Genomic DNA, 17,937 nt, shown 5'->3' with positions numbered 1-17,937 from the left:
TGTCGTGAACGTCCACGAATCCTGCCCCGGTGTCAACATTTAGTCGCAGGAACGGAAAATCCAGCCCCTGTTCTTTCTCTTTGAAACCTAGAATTCCCAAAGGAATTCCCTACTTGGCTATTTTGGACGATTTCAGTGAAATAGGCAACAAAGTACATGTAAGAAGTGGATTTGAAAAGTACCTTGCAATAAAGAAAAGATCTAAACAGCAGAAAAAATTGCAACAATGGAAATATACAATAAAAAACAAACTAAATATCTTTCAAAGCTAAAAGTAAAAATATTATACTCACCTTTTAACAGAAGCTTTGAATTTTCTCATTGCCATATTGCAAGATTCATATACACCACCCCAGATGAATTTGCTTGGGCCAAGATCATTTACACACTGAAGTACCATTCTCAAATTATTGCTGCAGGAGCTCGTCACAATGTAATTTGGCAGCTTGTACTGGCCGAAGACATTTCAAACTTTAAGGAAGCTACCATGTTTCAAATTGAGCACTTTGGTCTTGAAAGCTTGTCTTTTAAATGTTAAAACATACTGCCTGCGGCACCTGTCAATATTGGTTGATAAGAACACACTAAGGTATTTTTGATGCAAAGTACTGCTTGGGATGCAATTGATAGAAAATATATCATGGCCTGAATTTCACACTCCCCCACCATTAGGATTTAGGTGGGGGGAGGAGGGCAGTGTTTGGGGGAAGGGGGGTCTGCGAGCATACAATAGAAGGAATGGGTTTCCACTATTATGGCTTTCCACCATAAGCCAAATAGTCCTCATGGCTACAGGGTTTAGAGAACACCAAAGTATATCATGGAGTTCACCTGGCCCATAACTTTTAATAGACTTTGGTTATGGGGAGCACAAGCGCCCACTTTACAGGTGTGATGCAACAGAGATCTAAAGTATTTTTAAACAAAAACAATGTTTATTCTATGAATCCAACTAACATTTTATAAACACATAGTAAACATATCAACTCCCAACACTGATCCCCGACCCCCAAAGATACAGTACTCTATAGGTAACCCTTAGTAACTTTCCTAGCAACATCCATAAGTCAAAGACCCTTTTTAACAAAGACAGTAGGTTTGCATTCCTTACAGAAACAGGTATTACTTTGAAATCATCAAGTGATCTGGAGACATTCTTCAGCATGCAGAGAGAGACCAAAATACACCTCTTTGGTTTGAATGCAGCTCTCCAACTGAAAACAAAACTAAAACTCAGAGCCAAAAACAGCTTCCAGCTCAAAACCAAAGTAAAAAGCAGAGCCAGAGCCCAGCTCCACCCACACACTGACATCACTGCAGCCACTTGAGAAGACAAACATTTCTTAAAGTGACATTCCCATGACACCACCCATCCTAACCTCGTAGAGATTGTATGCTGGGGCGGACAAGGCCTCTGCTAGGACACCCACCCTTTCCCCAATTGAGGCCTTTAAGTGGCTAATTCTTGGCCATTTAAGGGCTGTTTGCCGCCCAGCCTCAATTTTTAGATGGGTGAGAGGATTTCCGGGATGAATGGGAACCCAGAAATGATTGGACTTAGGCCCAGGTGGAAAATGAGGAGAGGGTGTCGCCATCAGAAGGCCTCTTCTAATTTAAGGTCAGGTGGCTGCTGGACCTCCCCACCCCCCTCCACTCTCCCCCACCCCAGGCCTCTCCCACAACATCCCAATCGCAAACCTTCCACCTTGACCCCAGGTCTTCCTTTTCCTCCCTGTCCTGGGACCCCGAAAACCCATTTTTCCATCCTGTCCCAGGACTTGGGCTCTGTCATCTTCATGCACTTGCTCCTCTGTCCACTGCAGCTCCTGTTGCTGCAGGGGAAAGAGAGCTGCCTCTGTAAGCTGAGACTCCAGAGTGGGGGGAGGAGGGGGGGGGGGGGGGGCGGAAGTCCCACCATAAGCCAAATAGTCCTCATGGCTGCAGGACATGCAGAGTCAGCGAGGATGTGTTCCCCCACCAACTGATTAAACGAAGGGGAAGGGAAACCCCATCACCCAAAACATTTTGTTCCATGTGCCACAATGCTGACTGTTATGTCACATTTGTAATAATGCCAACTTATATTTCAGTGGTTTTATCACCCATTGTCACTTATGGTGAAAACGGAAACTGGAGATAGGATTGGATGGCACGGAGATAATGGGATATCTCCTTGCCCGACTCAGTTTCCCTCCACACCCCCCCCCCCCCCCCCCCCAAGGTGACTTTAGTTAACTTACTAGCTGGAGAAATTCAGAGAGCCTATTCTGCAAGTCAATTCACCCATAAACCGCTCGGCTCTTCTCACTATGAAAGCAGCAAGCATACGCTGTGTAGCCTCCAGTTGGCCTTATTCCTTTTCACTCCAAAATGCATGCAACAGCAAATTTGTCATCCATGTTGGCAATCGGTGAATTTCTACATCATTTGCAGGTCCTCAGAAAATTAATCCATCCATCTTATTCCTTTGACTAATTTATTTTCCTGGATTCCATATTCTATCATTGACATCCATGGGATTAATCAAACGTCTATCCTGCGGAACATCATCAAAAATTTTCTGGGAGTCTGTACCACAAAGAGTGTCATATCTGTGTTATCAATTACATCATCAAAAAACAAAGAAGTATTATGAGGAAGGATTTGTACCATCTAAATCAATACTGCTCATTTTCACAAAGTTATAATGCCTTAGTTTTGCTGTTGCTGCTCCTTACAACGCATTCTAATGTTGTGATGTCTGTTATTGATACACGTCTAGTATACTGGTGGTTACCTTGCTTGGTTTACTTGCCGTTTTGAAGTTGGTGGTATATTTGCTTATTTTCAGTCTGCATAAGTTACCAGTGTTTGCTGATTAGTTCCCTGATTAAAAACAATGCCTCACAAATCTCTTTTCAGGCCTCTACCTGTGAAGCTCACTGGAGCGAATATGATCGATTAGAATTCTAAAGTATTAGTTTTCAGATGAGAAGTTGCTGCCGGCAGAAAGTATTAGTTAGCAGGACAATGATTGGATTCAGCAGCATGATGAGCTAAAATAAGTCCTCGATCAATTTTAGAAATTCTGTTGTGTTTAGCTGTACCCATGGTTAATGCCTTTCAGATCCAAATGCACTCCTAATTAAAAACAGGAACTGTCTTCGTGCAAAGACACGATTCATTGCTATTAATCTACTTGAAATACATATTTGCTTCAGTATATTGCATCAGATAAAAGTGACATTTTCCGTTTGTTATGTCTCTGCAGATAAAATAAATTGGGGGTTGAAATTTGTCCTTGCCAGTAGCATAAAAAAACAGGCAATAAAGAATTAACAGCCCATTTTACATTGAAGCCAATGTCAATTAGGAAGAAGTTCGAATACTACTATTGTGCAAATTCACGCTACTGGCGAGCACTGGCGACCTCCCCCAATCAGTTTAATAATTTTTCATGATGTCGAAATGGTACAGAACACCATGTCTCTTTTTCAGATAGGTTTCCTTCCCCCAATGCCCATAAAGATAAATGGTGTGTTGAAGGTTTTTAAAACTCTTAACCCTTACAGCATTGCCGATCAGTCATTTCACTTAAATGTAATTGTTCTGCCAGAGCTGGCAGCGCTTCCCAGTTAAGGGGAACACATTAAAAGTAAACCTGATGTCGATAGCTGATCAACCTTCAACTTTCTAGAATCAGAAAATTGTTACAACACAGGAGGCCATTTTGAAAAATGTTTCCCTAAAAACATTGGGCGGGATTGTCTATCGGCTGACACCAAAATCGGGAAACGCGATTGGGCGGAGAATTGGTTTCGATGCCGAAACTGGCGGGCGCCGGTCTCACACCAAATCGCAATTCTCCGGTGTCTTGACAACAGTGTCAACAGTTTCTACTCTGCACATTCAGTAAACACCGTTGGCATATTATTAGCGGGCCTGACACGGTATTCTCCGGGGCCTCCGCGATTCTCCGCCTCCACTGGGGGGAATTCCTGACAGCGAGGTTCACTTGTGCTTTTAAAAATCATGGAACAGACACCGTGGCTTCTGAGGGAGAGCGAGGGGGTACGGAAAATGTCCAACATCACCATAGTTATTATTATTATTAGTTTGCTGACGGTTTGCCACAGGCAAGAGGGCTTCTGTCAGGGCCGGGGGGAATAGCGGGGCTGACCAGGAGGTGGGCCATGGGTCAGAGTGAATGGGCATATAACACCATTGCTGCTGCCTGCAAGGCAGCCATGCAGCTGCGCAATCCATTGACTGCCCACTGTGAACTTAGGGCCACAGGTTGTATAGGTGTCCCCCCTAGATGCCCTCTGGCCCAGCCGATCCACCAACGGGATGGGCACGCTCCAGCGCAACCAGTGCCCTCTTGTTGGCTGGGATGAGTGTGAGTGGGGATTGTAACGTGTATGGGCAGCTGCAGCTTGTTAGCCTCCCAAGTGTCAATACCGGATCCAGCAAATCCCACACCATTTCCCATTGGAATCAATTGTGTTCCATGTAGCTCCTCAACGGTCGCTGAATCGTCCATGTGGGGCGCCAATTTTGCTGCCGCGGAAGCCCATGAATCCAGCCCCCGCATCAACACTGATAGCTGAAATCTCCGATTTTGAGGCTATGTTTGGAAGAAGTGTCTAATTTTATGATGAAAAGTCGGTGCCGCCCCCACACCGATGCTCCGCCCAGTGGGGGGCTGGCAGCCGTGCCTAGTTTGGAATATATGTTTCTATTTGCTGATCATTTACTTGATAGTTCACATGTCTTTGGAGAAGAACTTGCCCTGACTTCTGATCTACTGACATAACTTTGTAGGAAGATGGCAAACATTTGTGGACAAATGGCATTAACAAATTGCTGTTTTTAGCAGTTTGCACCATTTCTCTGGGGGGTTCTAATAAGGCAAGTGCTGAGGGGGAATCTATCGGAATTCACGGGCCTCCAAGGCTACAACTGTGATAGAAACTTTTGTGCAACCAAACAATCTTTCCCAAAAATTCCTTGAGATAATTAAATGTCTGCAACTGAATAAGAATAATAAGCTTTGTTGCTGCGTGTGAAGCATGCAGAACTTAGCATCGGAAAGGTGCCATTCCTATTGCTCAGGGTGTGACATTCTCACTACTGCCTAGCTTTAGCAACTTGTGGAAGCAGGCAAAAATTAAACTTTAATGTATTTTAACTATGTACAAAGTACTGTGTAAAGCAGCATCTCGCTCCCAGTATAATCCTTGCCAGGAGGACTAGTCTGTCTCGGCCCTGCTTTGGGCCGGCTTTTATATCAGTACATAATGGGCCTCAAGCAGGTGGCCTCTGCCCCTATCTGGAGACCTCGTATTCCTGTAGTCCCACAGGCAGATTAATGATAGTTTCTCCGTAATCCTCATGGGGGGTGATGACACCCCCTGCTCCCCCCACAAAATCCAAAAGTCCCCTTCAGCCGCCAATAGTGGGCGATTTGTGCGCCGCTCTGCCCGTGGCTGCGCTTCTGCCTGAGGCGGTTCTGGGTTGGGTGGAATGTAGCGGTTCGCTGATCGCCATTTCCTGGCTGACCGCCGAAGAGTGGCTGTTGGGGCCTTGGTTCGTGACACGCAGCTGTCCGCTGAGGTAGTTTCCTATGCCTCCAAGTCGGCTTCAAAGTCATCCTCCTCCGGCAGGATCGAGCGATTCGACCCGGGCGGCTGGGAGGCTGAGGCGCAGTTCCTGATGCTGCGGAGATGCCAATGCTGTGTTGCTTTTTGAGACGTACAGGTTCTCGCTTCATCAGATGATCCAAATGCTTGCGCTGGACCTTCCCCCGAATATTCACCTTCCAAGACACCAGACCCATTCATTGCAGTACAACGCCTTGGAGCCGCACGGTCCATCCCCAAAATTGCAGGCATAGACAGCATCCCCAGTGTGAAACGTTTGCCCTGGCGCCCTCAAGTCATGGTGTCGTTTCTGAGTTTCCTGCTATCTCTCTACTTTGCCTTTGGGACTCAGAAACGTGAGACTCAGACAGGTTCCGAGCCTACGGCCCATCAGAAGCTCTGCAGGGGCGATTCCCTTTGTCACATGGGGCATCATGCGATAATTAAAAAGGGAACCACGCCAACCGCGTATCTATAGACCCCGAGGATTGCTTCTTCAAGAGTCTTTTGAAGATCTGGACCGCCCGTTCTGTTAAACTATTAGAGGAGGGATGATATGGAGCAGTCCGAACATGCCAAATAATGTTCTCTTTACAAAACCGGTGAATTCCTCACTGGTGGATGGTGTCCCATTATCCATCATCAGAACCTCAGGGATCCCGTGGGTGCTAAGATTTCCCCAGAGTTTCTCTACTGTGGCCCTGGATGTTGAGGAGACCATCTTGCACACCTCCAGCCAGTTTGAGTGGGTATCCATGACCGCAAGGAACATGGAACCCAGGAACGGTCTTGCAAAATCTGCGTGGAGGTGCAACCGTGGATGTCCCAGCCATTCCCACGGATGCAGCGAGCCATCAGCGGGAGGTTGTTATGTTCCTGACAGACAGGGCAGCTGAGCACAACCCTCTCGATGCCCCTATCATTGCCGGGCCACCAGACATAACTGCAGGTCAACATTTTAATTTTGGAGGCACCCGGATGGCCACTGTGAAGGTCCTGTAGCTGGGCTTCCTGACCCTGTGAGAATGGGGTTGACCACCAAAGCTCCCCAAAATTTGGCGCCATCTTCTATACTCAGCTCGGCAACTTTCTGGATAAAAGGCCGGAGGGTTATCGGAAGGGCCTGCTCCTTCCCGCCACTCAACAGCATGAGGTGTAGCCTCTCAATCCCACGTCTGCTGTGTTGACACACCTACCTGAGCAGCCGTCATCAGCAAGGTGTCCATGAAATTGAGGGAGGCAATCACCTCATCTGCCACTGGTGGGGACAGGGCGCTCACGGCCAATGACAGACGATTGAGAGGGTAGCAGCGTGAGCGTGATGCGACTGGAGAGAGGGATAATCACAGGTTAAAGAGAACTGTCTCAGGCCAGGACAGTTGGTAGGGTTTTGCAAGCCCAGGTCAGATGGTGGGGGGATTAAATGTAGTAAGACATGAACCCAAGATCCCGGTTGACCTCTTACTGTATCCCTGCAATATTACACTCCTCCTCCCTCAGAACTCACCCAGAACCTGCCAGCGGAATGGGGGGTGGGTAGGGTAAAATTAATTTTGTTCATGATATGGGGGGCAATGCTGTCTAGGGCAACATATATTGCACATTGTCCTTCTGAAGAGTGACTTCTCGACAGCTAAAATCCATGTGGTGTAGGCACACCCACAGTGCTGTTAGGGACTCTGTTCCAGGATTCTGACCCATGACCCATTTTGACTGATGTGTCTCTAGTATTGGGATGAGTGAAAGGAACTGAGAAGGGTAGATGTGGTTGTTTTCTGCAGTTTAGTGGTTGTTCTGTGTATTGTATCTAGATTTTACCTATTTTGGTTCCCCCACAAATTAGAGCCTCTACTGGCTTCATTATGCAATTGTTTAAACTTTACATATCGTTGTTTAAACTCTATGGTTTTACTTATTTTAGCCTCACTGTAATTAATTATGCTGTCACTTTTAATTATGATTTCTTGATAATATGTATGAAAGATAATGATCAAGGGGAAACCAGTTTTTAAATTTGAGCAAATGACTGTTCAGCAGCATTCATTCTGAAATCATGAAATGTGATGTTCCAACAAGGACAGCTCTTTATATTGTTAGAATTGCATGTATAGACACGCTGACATTGTCAGGACAATGAGGAATTATAATATTTAGCTCTGGGTCATATCACTCTCACATTTCTCATATACTGAAAAATGGACTGGTGGGGGTGTGATTGGTGTAATTGAATAACGAGACAGAGAGACTGCTAGAATGTAAACATCAATAAGAAGTGGTTTTGATATGTTAATGAACCAAGAAGAACTTCAACAAGAATTTTCATAATGCAATAAATAATTAGTTTTGAAGTGGGTTGTTTTAGTTACAAAGGTGTATATATAGAAGTTGTAAAATTGCAAGTAAGTGAGGAAAAGATGGGGTAAGTTTACTTTTTAAAATATAGCAGATATAAAGTATAGATTGAAGTTTGATCAGTTCTGGGAAAAGGGAACTTCTGAGAGGTTAGGTGAAACAATTGAAGATAGAGACGAACGCATATAATAAAGCACTGAAGCCAATATGAAGGGGTGGCTGCTTAGAGCTCCCAGAAGACAGCGTGATAGCTGGTCAGATCTCCCAGAAGACAGTGTAGACAGGGCCGGACCTGGAGAACCAAGAGCAATGTGAGGTAAAGTTATTGGAATTCTATAGATTTTTAAAATCTATATCAGCTGATGCCATCAGAAAGGGGGAAATTTGGCTTTGAGAGTAGTTTAAACTGATATGTTTTCAAACTGTTTTAAAGTATTGTTAACTGTGTGAAGCCATTATTGTGTTTAAGTATCATTTAAAAAATTTTTTTTATTTTAAAACATGTTGGGCTGGATTCACTGTTATTGGGACTATTTCTTCACGCCGTCCTAAAGACTGTGGACTTCCACACCAGAAAAACTGGCTTGAAAGGGCCACATTTTCTGAGCCCTGCAGAGGGCTATCAGGGACCCGGCGTAAATCTAGCGGATTTTGCTGCAGCTACGGGCCGCCGCAATTCCGGTTAGGAGGCCGCGCATGCACACGGTGGCGGCCTCCATGGCCGACTCAGACCACGGAGCTGGACACAAAAAATAGACCCACAGATCGGCCGCACGACCGACCCTGACCGCCCGCCCAAACATTGCCCGGCCGCGTATAAGGCCCTCCCCCATGCCTTCCGGTCGGCCCACCCCAACCAGGGCAGCCACGGACTGAGTCCGCAGCCGCCACGCTAGTTCCCCGATGCTAGTTCCCCAACAGGCAGGACCACATTAGGTCCACGCCGTCGGGACTTCGGCCGGTCGGGGACAGAGAATGGCGCGGCGGCCCTCCAGTAATGGCCCCAGATAGGTGCTGCGCGGCGTGGAGTACGCCGCATTTTGGGGCCGGCAGAATTGGGGAACTGGCGCTGGTCCCGATTCCGTGCGGGGAAATGGATTCTCCGCCTTGGCGCCGGCTGTGATTTTGGCATCGGGGTGCGGAGAGTCCAGTCTGTTTACTTTAGTCCTAGACAACTGGTCGGAGTTGTCATTTCCTGATATAAGAAAAACTCCTCATAATACACAAATTGCAAAATAATTGTTTTTTGGCAGCTGTTTCAAGTTTCGCTTTGGAATTTGGGAAACTTGAACTTTACTATCAGCCATGACTTCACAGCATTTAAAGTAGTAAGGTGAATTAGAACAAAACCACCAATCCAATCGGCATCTCCAACTAACATGCACTATAAAAGGGTGGCACTGTCAATGACAGTGAAGCCATCTGTGTCCCCCCTGCTCCCACATGCCACCATGACATCTTACAGGGTATCCTGGTATGGTAAGCAAACAGTCCTCCTCACTAACATTCCACATCACCAGCCATCACAAAGGATTGGAGCTTGGCACCACTTTGTCACCCATTTGCAAACTTCACTTCCTGCATTGAAAGCTATTGTGCTAGCAGCTGGGATTTGCCACATATTGTGTTACCCAGACAGCCTTTGTGAAAGCCAAAATGCATACATTATAAATATCAGTGAACTTCATAATCGCTGGCAGCATTTCTAACCTCCTATTTGGCCACTTGCTTCCAAGTATAGCGTCATCTAACCATGATTTAACCTTTGCAAGCAGGTTGCTTACATGCAATTCCCAATTCCCTCTGGCCAGCTCCCAATGTCAGATGTTACCATACCAGGATACCCTGTAAAAATGTGGGCTGGGAGGCTTTTAAAATGGCTCTCTCTCTCTCCCAGAGTTCCTTTCCCATTGGATATTATCTCACCCCAGGGGTTAAATGAAGTTGAACTCTAGTGGGCGCAACAGACTAAACAGTCGAGCAGAAGTTGATAAGACAACATTGTTTTATTCATGTTAATATTGATCTTTTTTTATAGCTGCTGACGCAGATAATCATAAGCACTGAATCATTTGGCTTGTTTTCAGTATGTTTGTGTTATGGTAAAGTCTGAGCTCTAGTTTTGCTGTCAGTATTGTTTCTGGTATTTAAGTCGGTTTGAAAGCCATAATGAGTCTTTAATTTCTTGTATAGATGATAGGTGCCTGAGCCCATTAAAACTTTCCTGAACCAATTAACTGGGTAGAAATTGGTTAAAAAGTAACTGACCGGACATATCTTCCTTAACATTTGCATTGCAAGTATGATTAATATTGGGAGGGGGGGTTTGCCCTTCTCAAGAGCAATTATGAATGGGCAATAAATATCGGCTTTGCCAGCAATGCTCACATTCCAAAAGCAAATAAAACAGTTCAGATTGTAGCATCAAAGCTTTCTCAGGATTGTTTCATCAGTTCATTAAACTAGGTAGATCAACATTTGAAAATCAAATACACACACTTTCACAAAGGCTAGTTAGATTACCCTTACAATGAAAAGCAATACCTCAATTCCTGGGAATTACAAGACAAACAACAGTGTTCATTTATTCTTCAAACAGAATAAATAATTATAGCCTGCGAGCAATACTAGTCCAGGCTTACCTTATTATTAATGTACGTTCTCAGGGTCTTGGCTTTCATGCAGCATAGAGATTGGCTCTTCCAGGTTCAATTTGTACTAAACATGCCCTTTAGCAGGGGCAGAGAGATGAGGCAAACAGGCAACTCAGGAAAAACACGCTTTATATTCTTTGTTTCCTCCTGTATTGACACCCACATATTGGACGGTGAGTTGCTCTTATTTTCACCTGTCTCTGACAATTGTCAGAAGCATCTTTTCAATCTCCAGCTTTTTCATTGTGACCAATGTCTGCCAAAGTATGCAAATAATGAAGTGCAGTACTCTCCTCACTATTATTCTATCCAGCATTCAACAGAGAACAAAACACTTTGACAACAAATGTATTTTAAGATTCCACATTGAATTGCTGCAGAATGCATTGAGTCACTTGTACTTTCAGTTGCATATAGAAGATCTTTAAAAGTTATGAAAAAATATAAAGGTTGTGCATATTAAACAAAAGACAAAGACAGAGAGATGCTGAGATTAATTTCCTGGCCCAACTTCCCCACATAAAGTTGACTGCACACTTCCAAGGTGAGCTGGGCCCTGTATTGATCGGCCTTGCACTAGGGATCTGGGGCATGACGGAACAACCTGCCAGGCTGCTGGTCACAGGGAGGTTGCTGACTGCTGTTAGAAAGGCCTGCTAGGACCTCAGGTGGCGGCCATGAGCTGATCAGTCCCACACAAGGTGGCACCTGCTTGGAGGAGTTGGTTTTGGCCCTTTCCACCCAGTTAATGGGTGATTTTTGTGCAAATAGTGCGAAGTGAGTGGAGAGTGTTGGGTTCTCCCCCCCCAGAGTGGAATGTTGGAGGGTTATCACACCCGGTGAAAGTCGGTAAAAGCCCTGGCTCAAGAGCTGGGGGACACGCGTGCGCAGCACCAACGGAGAAAATGGCAGAGGGGGAAGTGTCATCTTCGTCTGCCATGCTGCCAGTGGAGCAGTTCATGGGCATTATCAAGGGAGAGTTTCAGCAACAGCGAAAAGACTTGCAGGCGGACTGGTCCAGGGTGATTGAGGGGGCAATAGCCCCTCTTCATGTGACTTTGGACAGGGTGAAGAAACGGCTGGTATCGCAAGGTGCGACGTCCAAAAGGTGGAAAGACCATTGTCGGACCATAACGACTGGATCATCTCATTGGAGGCAGAGATGGCAATGCTATGAGAGGCCTGCAAATTGATGAGGGTGAAGGTAGACGACCAGGAGAATCGGTTCAGGTGGCAGAATTTGTGAATTGTAGGTCTGCCAGAGGGTGTGGAGAGAACGGGTGCCATGGGTGATGTTTCAAAGATGTTCGAGAAGCTGGTCGAGGCAGGGGTCGTTTGAAAAGGCTGCAGAGGAGGATCATGCCCATTGGTCATGACGACAGAGGCTGAACCATCGCGGGAAGTGATTGTGCATATGAATAAGTTCCAGGAGAAGGAGAAGATTCTGAGGTGGGCAAAGGCAACTTGAGACTGTGGCTGGGAGGGGAATTGGATCCAGACTTACCAAGACATTGGTACTGACCTGGTCAAATAGTGTGCAGCATTTAATAAGGCCAAGGCGGCGCTCTTTCAGAACAAGGTTTGGTTTGGGGTGTTGTACCCAACCACATTATGGGCGACTTTCAAGGGCAGGGAACATTACTTTACGACACCGGAGGAACATTGGAATTAGGAGCAGAAGTAGGCAACTCAGCCCTTCGAGCCTGCTCCACCATTCAATCAGATCATGGCTGATCTCTTCCTGGTCTCAAATCCACCTCCCTACCTGTTCCCCTTATCCCTTTAACCTTTTTTAAAATCAGGAATATATCTATCTCCTTCTTGAAACTATTTAATGATTTGGATTCCACCGCAATATGGGGCAGCGAGTTCCACAGATTCACCTCCCTCGGCGAGAAGTAGTTCCTCCTCATCTCAGGTCAAAAGTTACTGCCCCTCAACCGATATCTGTGACCTCTCATTCTAGATTGCTCAACAAGGGGGAACATTTGGTCTACGTTTACTTTATCAATCCTTTTTCGTATTTTATATACCTCGATCATATCCCCTCTCCTCCTGAACTCCAGTGAGTATAAACCCAAATGGCTTAATCTCTCTTCATACTTCAACTCTTTCACCCCCAGGATCAATCTTGTGAATCTCCTCTGAAATGCATCCAATACCACCATGTCCTTTCTCCAATAAGGAGATGAAAACTGGATACAATACTCCAGATGTGGTCTCACCAACACCCTGTACAATTGCGACATCACTTCTCTACTTTTATACTCCAGGACTTTTGCAACAAACACTTCAATTCTATTTGCCTTTTTAATTACATGCTGTACCTGCATACCAAAGTTCTTTAATCTATGAACAAAGACACCAGGGGCGGAATTCTCCGACCCCCGGGGGGGTCAGAGAATCGCCCGGGGCCGGCGTCAATCCCGCCCCCGACGTGTCCCGAATTCTCCGTCCCCCGAAATTCAGGTAGGTGGTTTAAACCACGCCGGCAGGAGAGGCCTGTCAGCGGCAGGACTTCGGCCCATCACGGGCCGGAGAATCGCCGCAAGGGGCCCGCCGACCGGCGCCGGGGGCCTTAGAGTCGGGGTCGGGGGTCGAGACTGGTCCAGGGTGACTGAAGCGAGTCGTGCCAGAAGATCGGAGTCGTCATTGGGCGGTGCGTAGTCACCCACGCCGGGGTCCTCGGAGCCGATCCAAGATGGCGGCGCCCATCGGTCGCACATGGCAGGGGATGGACAAAATGGCAGCGCCCGTCCCCCGCACGTGGTGTCGGAAGCACAAGAAGGTAGCGCCCGGAGGCCGCACGTGGCGTTGGGGGATGGGGACAGAGAAGTTCGCTGGCCGCATGGGGCCCCTTGGAGAGGGGGGGGGTGGTGTCCCGCGGTCGCTGTCCGGGACCGCAGCGACTGCCTTGGCCTGGCAAACGGACAAAAAGTGGCCTTTCTTCCCACAGCCCTTGCACGATGCCGATCGGGCTGGGCAACGCTGTCGGGGGTGTTTCACCTGGCCGCAAAAATAACAACGGGGCCCAGCGGGTTTTTCAGGGCGTCTTGCAGCGCAGGCCTAGGGTGATTCCGAGTCCGTGGGGGAGAGGGAGGCTGAATTCCACGCTGCCCAGGGGGCCGCTGCGCGGTCGGGGGCGTATGAGCGGGCGTTTCTGTTCGCGAGGGCCTGTGCCTCCGTGAGGCTCAAGGTTTCCCTTTCTAACAGTCTCTGGCGGATTTGTGGGGACTGCATGCCCGCAACAAAGGCGTCTCGGATGAGGAGTTCAGTGTGCTCGGTAGCAGACACTTGTGGACAGCCGCAGTTCCTCCCCAGTACAAGGAGTGCACAATAAAAATCGTCTAACGACTCACCAGGGATCTGCTGCATTGTCGCCAGCAAGTGCCGAGCGTAAACTTAATTTACCGGCCGGATGAAGTGTCCTTTAAGCAGTTCCATGGCAGCAACGTAGTCGGTTGTGTCCTCGATGAGCGTGTAGATGGCAGTGCCGACGCACGAGTGGAGGATGTGTAGCTTCTGCTCCCTCGTCGGTACGTTTTCCGCTGTGCTGAGGTAGGTATTAAAACAAGCCAGCCAGTGCTTGAACGTGGCTGCTGCATTAGCTGCGTGGGAGCTGAGTCGTAGGCACTCCGGCTGGATGCGGAGCTTCATCCTTTAAAAACTTGTAGATTAAATTGGAGCGCGATCAATAACTACAGAAACGAAAGAGTCATCTGAATTGAAGGTTTTAATCTACAAGATGTTTCCCCAGCACCTCGAGTACAGAGAGAAGGATAGCCGCTGGGAAACACAGGTTCTTATACCCCACCTCATTGGGCGGAGCTACCTTACGTCTTGACCAATGAAAAGGCAAACACTTGGGCCAATGGGCAGCGAGCCTTCCCCACCAATGGTAGCTCACATTCCCAGGTACCGTAGTAACTCTAGTCATACTACCACAACTCCATTTGCCAAATTTTGGCCGAAGCTCCTAGCCTATCTATATCCATCTGTAAAATCTTATCTCCTCTTCACTGCCTGCTTTCCCACCTATTTAAGTATCATCCTCATATTTTGCTATGTTACAGGTGGACAACTTTGTCAAGGTGCATGGGCTGCGGGACGGCTAGAGTTGCGGATTTTTCAGTTTTATGGGCCGGGATTCTCCCGGAATTGGCAGGGCACCATGTACCGGTACCAAGAGCGGCGTGAACTACTCCGGCGGGGCTGCCGGGAAGTTACGGAATCCGCCGCGTTCCGGTGCACGTTAGCGCATGCGCAGGACTGCCGGCGTGTTTTCTGCGCACGCACAGGGGATTTATTTTGCGCGCTGAGTGAAAGAGTGCCCTCATAGCACAGGCCCACCCGCAGATTTGTGGGCCCCGATCGCGGGCCAGGCCACCGTGGGCCCCCCCCCCCCCCCCCGGGCCGGATCCCCCGCGCATCTCTCCCCCCCCCCCAGGACTCCGCTAGCCGTCCTCCAAGCCAGGTCCCGTCAGGATGGACCATGTCCATTTCACGCCGGTGGGACTGGCCGAAAACGGGTGGCCGCTCGGCCCATCGGGGCCCGGAGAATTGCCAGGGGGGGCGCTGCCAACAGCCCCCGACTGGTGCGGCGCGATCCCCGTTCCCACTCGAAAAGCGGCGCTGGACAATTCAGCAGCAGGCATCGGGGCGGGATTCACACAGGCCCCCAGCGATTCTCTGACCCGGCAGAGGGTCGGAGAATCCCGCCCATGGTTTTTTTTATGCATGTGCAAGCATTATAATTGTTATGTTGTCTTTTTTTGTTGCACATGTTGGTTTTGTATTGGGTTCAGTCGATGGGGGGTGGTTCCGCGTTTTGGGACAGATTTGGGTCCCTTTTTCTGCGAACTTTCCTGTTTCTTCTTTTATGGAGTGATATGTAGATGCAATATTTGCAATATTTGTAAGTGTTCGGTTGTCTTTTGCACATGTTGGTTTTACTTTGGTTTGGATCGATGAGGGGCTGGTACATAATTCTGGGTTGCATTCTCCTGCTGGAGTGAAGGGGGAGTGATCTCTGGGAGGGGAGCCTGGAGAGAGAGATTTGGAAAGAGTAAGATGGTGGAAGCAGAGTGGGGGAGGGGCAGTTTGGGTGGGGTCCTCTGTGTTGATCTCCAGGTGGGAGTCGCCTAGCTAGCAGGGAATGCTAGTAAATGGAAGCAATGTGGGGGGAGGGGCTGCAGTGGGTAACCAGAGAGGGATGGGGGGAGTGGTTAGGGGGGGAAGGGAGGTGGGGTGGAGGGGATGGGGAAAGGCAGGGGAGGGGAAAGAGAGGATGCTGGTAACGCAGATGACTTTCTGGTTGGGTTTAGGAGAGAATGGAGGGGTGGCCATTTTGTTTGGGCCCAGGCTAGAGACAGGCCTGATGGTTGGGAGGGATTTCTGCTAGGTTGAGATGTGGACCTTAGCGGGGGTGGAGGGGGGGTGTCAAAGACCTCAGGTCGAGGGGACTCTCCCGGATTGACCTACTGGAGTCTCCAGAAGTTTATTTATTTTTTATTATTAATAATAATAATAATAATAATAATAAGCTTTGACAAAGAGTCATTGGACTCGAAACGTTAGCTCTTTTCTCTCCCACTTCAGATGCTGTCGGACCTGCTGAGATTTTCCTGCATTTTCTCTCTCGTTTTAGATTCCAACATCCGCAGTAATTTGCTTTTATCCAGTGAAGGAACAGCAATATATTTCCAAGTTTGGGTGGTGAGTGACTTGGAGGGTGGTGGGGTTCCCAGGTATCTGCTACACCTGTCCTTCTAGTAGTGGTCGTGGGTTTGAAAGGTGTTGTTTGAGAAACCTCAAAGTTACTGCAGTGCACCTTTTAGATGGTGTACACGGAGGCCACTGTTCATCTGTGGTGGAGGGTTTGAATGCTTGTGGAAGGGGGAGCAATTAAGCGGGCTGCTTTGTCCTGGATGGTATCAAGCTTTTTGTACGTTGTTGGAGCTGCACTCATCCAGGAAAGTGGAGAGTATCCCATTACTCTCCTGACTTGTGCCTTGTGTGGGGTCAGGAGGTGAGTTACTCGCCATAGGATTCCTAACCTTTGACCTGCCCTGGTATCCACAGTATTAATGTGGCTAGTCCAGTTCAGTTTCTGATCAATGGTAACCCCCCAGGATGTTAATTGTAGAGGGATTCAGCGATGTTAATGCCATTGAATGTCAAGGGGCAGTGGTTGTAAGAGATGGTCATTGCCTGGCACTTGTGTGGTGCGAATGTAACTTCCACTTGTCAGCCCAAGCCTAGATATTGTCCATGTCTTGCTGCATTTGAACATGGACTGCTTCATTATCTGAGGAGTCGCGAATGGTGCTGAACATTGTACAGTCATCCACAAAAATCCCACTTCTGATCTTATTATTGACGGCAGGTCATTGATGAAACGGTTTCCTCCCACAAGTCCTGAAAGATGTGCTGTTAGGTCATTTGGACATTCTGAATTCTCCCTCAGTGTACCTGAACAAGCAGCAGAATGTGGCGACTAGGGGATTTTCACAGTAACTTCATTGCAGTGTTAATGTAAGCCTACTTGTGACAATAATCAAGATTATAATAGATGGTTGGGCCTGGGATACTAACCTGAGGAACTCCTGCAGTGATGCCCTGGAGTTAAGATGATTGACCTCCAACCATCACAACCATCTTCCTTTTGGGCAGGTATGACTCCAACCAATGGAGGGTTTTTCCCGATTCCCATTGACTCCAGTTTAGTTTAGCGCTCCTTGATGCCATACTTGGTCAAATGCTGCCTTGATGCCAGTGGCAGTCACTCTCACCTCACTTCTGGCATTCAGCTCTTTTGTCCATGTTTGAACCAAGGCTGTAATGAGGCTAGGAGCTGAGTGACCCTGGCGGAACCCAAACTGAGCGTCCGTGAGCAGGTTATTGCTGAGTGAATACCGCTTGATAGCACTGTTGATGACCCTTTCCATCACTTTGCTGATAGAGAGTAGACTGATAGGGTGGTAATTGGCTGGGTTGGATTTGTCCTATTTCTTGTGCACAGGACACACTTGGGCAACTTTCCACATTGTCGGGTAGATGCCAGTGTTGTAGCTGTACTGGAACTGACTGGCTAGGGGAGCGGCAAGTTCTGGAGCACAAGTCTTCAGTACTATTGCCGGTATATTGTCAAGGTCCATAGCCTTTTCAGTATCCAGTGTCTTCAGACATTTCTTGATATCACTTAGAATGAATCGTATTGGCTGAAGACTGACATCTGTGATGCTGGGGTCCTCCAGAGGAGACCGAGATGGATCATCCAATCGGCACTTCTGGCTGAAGATTGTTGCGAA

Source organism: Scyliorhinus canicula, chromosome 4 (assembly GCF_902713615.1).
Source record: "Scyliorhinus canicula chromosome 4, sScyCan1.1, whole genome shotgun sequence".
In the NCBI taxonomy this organism is placed as follows: domain Eukaryota; kingdom Metazoa; phylum Chordata; class Chondrichthyes; order Carcharhiniformes; family Scyliorhinidae; genus Scyliorhinus; species Scyliorhinus canicula.
Note: the sequence above shows the minus strand (reverse complement) of the source record.